This window comes from Lipotes vexillifer, unplaced genomic scaffold, assembly GCF_000442215.2.
Source record: "Lipotes vexillifer unplaced genomic scaffold, Lipotes_vexillifer_v1.1 scaffold182, whole genome shotgun sequence".
Lineage (NCBI taxonomy): Eukaryota > Metazoa > Chordata > Mammalia > Artiodactyla > Lipotidae > Lipotes > Lipotes vexillifer.
Window position 1 is genome coordinate 7,067,139 of NW_006798798.1, and position 4,317 is coordinate 7,071,455.

Below are 4,317 nucleotides of genomic sequence, written 5' to 3' on the forward strand. Positions count from 1 at the left end.
AAAATCTTGTCTACCCATCTCTGCCTTTTAATTGGAGGGTTTAATCTGTTTACATTTAAATAATTACTGATAAGACAGGACTTCTGCCAGTTTGCTATTTGTTTCATATGTTATACATGTTTTGTTCCTCAAATTCCTTCATTATTGCCATCTTTTATTTTTAATCGAGTTTTTTTGTAGTGTACCATTCTGATTCCCTCTTCATTTCTCTTTCTGTATATATATATTTTTTTTCTTAGTGATTTCTTGGGATTACAATTGACATTTTATTTTATTTATTATTATTATTTTTTGGCCATGCAGTGTGGCTTGTGGGCTCTTAGTTCCCCGACCATGGTTGAACCTGGGCCACAGCAGTGAAAGTGCTGAGTCCTAACCACTGGACCACCAGGGAATTCCCTACAATTGACATTTTAAACTTATAACAATCTAGTTTGAATTAATACCAACTTTGCCTCAGTAGTATACAAAAACTCTGCTCCTTTACAGCTCTATCCACTCTTTTTATTATTGTCACAAATTACATCTTTATACAGGTGTGCCCATCAATATAGACTTATAATTATTTTTTCATGCAGTTGGCTTTTTAAAAAAATATTTATTTATTTAAATGGCTGTGCCAGGTCTTAGTTGTGGCACATGGGATCCTTGTTGCTGCGTGTGGGACCTTTGTTGCTGCATGTGGGATCTTTAGTTGCAGCATGTGAGCTCTTAGTTACAACGTGCGGGATCTAGTTCCCTGACCAGGGATTGAACCCAGGCCCCCTGTGTTGGAGCATGGAGTCTTAACCACTGTACCACCAGGGAAGTCCCCATGCAGTTGTCTTTTAATTCATATAGGGGTCAAAATGAGTTATAGACCAAATATACACTAATACTGACTTCTGTATTTACCTATGTAGTTATTTTACTGACATTCTTTATTTCTTCATATGGATTTGGGTTATTGTCTAGTGTCATTTTGTTTCAGCCTGAGGGGCTCTCTTTAGCATTCCCTGAAGGGCAGGTCAATACTGATGAACTTTCATCTGGGACTGTCTTAATTTTTTCTTTATTTCTGATGGATAGTTTAACTGGTTATAGAAATCTTGACTGATAATTTTGGTTTTTCTTTTTCAGCAGTTTGAATATGTCATCTTACTGCCTCTGGCCTTCATGGTTTCTAATGAGAAATCAGCTGTTAATTTTGTTAATGATTCCATATACATGATGAAAGGCTTCTCTCTTACTGCTTTAAATATTCTCTTTATCTTTGGCTTTCAACAATTTGATTATAACGTGTCTGCCTGTGAATCTCTCAATTTGTCCTATTTCGAGCTTCTTGAGCTTCTTAGATGTATAGATCCATGTTTTTCATCAAATTTGGAAAGTTTTTTGCCTTTACTTTCAAATATTCTTTCTTCCTCTCCCCTACCCAGTTTGAGACTACCATTTTATGTATGTTTGTATGCTTGAAAACGTCCCACAGGTCTCTTATTTATTTTTATTTTTATTTTTATTTTTGCTCCTCAGACTGGATAATTTCATTTGATTTATCTTCAAGTTTGCCAGTTGTTTCTTCTGCCTGTTCAAATCTGCTATTGAATCTTCTAGTGAATTTTTCATATCAATTATTGTACTTTTCTGCTCCAAAATTTCTATGTAGTTCATTTTTGTAAATTCTTTTTCTTTATTGATATTTTCTATTTGGTGAAACATTGTTCTTGTGGTTTCCTTTCACTCTTTGAACATATATAAAATAATTGATTTAAAGTCTTTGTCTATTAGATCTTTGTCTAGAAAGTCTTTGTCTGTCTGAGCTTTTTCAGGGACAGTTTCTATTAATTTCCTTCCCACCTTCCCCAGTGGATGAACTGTACTTTCTTTTTATTTATTTATTTATTTATTTATTTTTGGCTGTGTTGGGTCTTTGTTGCTGCACATGGGTTTTTCTCTAGTTGTGGTGAGTGGGGGCTACTCTTCATTGTGCATGGGCTTCTCATTGTGGTGGCTTTTCTTGTTGCGGAGCACGGGCTTTAGGCACGCGAGCTTCGATAGTTGTGGCACTTGGGCTCAGTAGTTGTGGCTCATGGGCTCTAGAGCACAGGCTCAGTAGTTGTGACATGTGCATGGGCTTAGTTGCTCCATGGCATGTGGGATCTTTCTGGACCAGGGCTCAAACCCGTGTCCCCTGCATTGGCAGGCGCATTCTTAACCACTGTGCCACCAGGGAAGCCCAATATTCAATATTTGAACTGGGTCAGAGGATGTAGCTTGAGGGGGAATACTGACTTTTCCATATAGAATTAAATAAATGGAGGAAGAAAACTGATCAAAAATGCCTGAAGGCATAGGGAAAAAGAAAAGAAGAATTTTTTTAAAAATGAGTCCAAAAGTAGCAATATATCATAGTGACTAAGCTTGTGGACCTGGAAGCCAATATTTGTGGGTACAAATTCTTGCTTTCCACTTTCTGTGTAACATTGGGAAAAGCTTTCTAGTACCTTTTCTGGTCTTACTTTTCACATCTAAAAAATGTGAATAATTGTACATTTCTTAGGATGAAATGGTATAATCCATTGTTATAATCAATGTAAAATACTACACGTAGCCCTGGCACATAATAATTGTTCAAATTAATGTTACTATTACTATTATTATTAATGCAATAAAATAATGTGTTGAGTTATTGGATGGAAAGACAAAGATTCTAAGATTGGAAAAGAAATTTTGAGCTACATGCTGTTTTTAAGGAACAGCTAAAATAGACTTGTACAGGTTGAAAATACAGGGATTTTTTAAAAAGATATCACAGGAAAATGTTAACAAAAGATTCAGGTATAGCAATATTAAAATATCAAACAAATAGAAAGCAAGGAATAATATTAAATATGGCATAGCTGATTCACTTTGTTATAAAGCAGAAACTAACACACCATTGTAATGCAATTATCCTCAAAGAAAGATGTTAATAAATAAATAGGGCAAAAGGAGATTAAAATTCTATACCACTAAAGGAGAAAAAAACTAAACAAATGAGTAGAACCAAAGGCAGGAAAGAAAAGAAGAGGAAAACAAAATAGATAGGATCCTTGAAAATGAAGGGAGTAGTGAGTTTAAATCATAAGCACACAGATATGTTAAGCATAAATATTCTATTAGGAGAAAACCACTTCGTATTGTATAACGTATTGTATAACGTTAATTTTTTGGTTTCGATAATTGTGCTATAGTTATTTCCAATGTTAACATTTGGGAGAAGATGTTAACACACAGAAACTCTCTGTACTATTTTTGCAACATCCAGGGTAGCTTGTAGTTAAAAAGTTAAACAATTATAGAACCAGGGGATAGGGCTAATAAAGCAAATAGGGCAGAATGTTAGAATGAGTCTAATTACTCAGAGAGATGTGAGAGGTTATTACTTCTTTAAAAATGATCAGAAAAATAACTTGGAAATAAAAAGTGAAATCACTGAAATAAAAACAGTATAGTAAGTGGGCTGGATGGAAGAATAAATACAGTTTAAGTTGGACATGTTAAACAGGAAGATAGATCTGAGGAATTTGCCAGGATGCAGTGCAAATGGCAAGTATGAAGCAACAGCTGAAGGTCTACTGTATTCTCATCTCATAGAAATTCTAAAAGGAAAGAGCAGCCAAGAAGAAGGGGAGGAAAACATAGTCTATTCCCTGAAGCTGCAGACTAATGGTCCAAGGGGCCACAGATGGTTCTGAGTGGTCATGTGTTGGCAGCTGTGGTAGAAAAAGGCACCCTCATGGGCGGCTTCTGGGAAAGAACATTTATCCAGACAGTCTCAGTGCCCATTAAGAGCTGAAATTCACAGACTCTTCAGTGAACAATTCCAACCTAGAACAAATGCTCAGTACAGTGTTTCAGTGAAAACAAAGCATTGAAAATAATTTAAATATCCGCCAGTACAGGAATGGGTAAATAACCATCGCTCATTTTTTTTTCCTAACAAAAAATATTTTAATGTAGGAATCAACATGTGAACATTATATTTAGGTGATAAAATTCAGGTTACAAATATAAATATCAAATAATATCATACTTCTGGTTTAATGGAGAACAGTTGTGACAGTCATGCTTAACACCTTGGTTAAGTAATGAGAGAAATGGGTTGGGGTGTCATAGAGGTATGCAAAAATTTAACAGTTCAAATGATCCTTAGCCCTTCTGAGAAAATATAGGTGGCAGATATTTCTGTAATATGGTGGTTTCAGTCCATTAGTGAGTGTTCTGTTCATGCATTTAAAGTAATGGCAGATGTTTCTGAGCACTGAGAATTAGATTCAAAGTTAAGTCTTTGCTCAA

The 4,317-nt window shown here is 35.1% G+C and overlaps 1 non-coding gene across 1 annotated transcript; it reads right to left on the reverse strand.

Annotated features, from left to right (window-relative positions):
• Window positions 1-323: 323 nt before the first annotated feature.
• On the reverse strand, window positions 324-394 carry TRNAE-UUC (transfer RNA glutamic acid (anticodon UUC)). Its single transcript has one exon. It is a non-coding gene; the product is annotated as a tRNA-Glu (tRNA).
• Window positions 395-4,317: the final 3,923 nt, after the last annotated feature.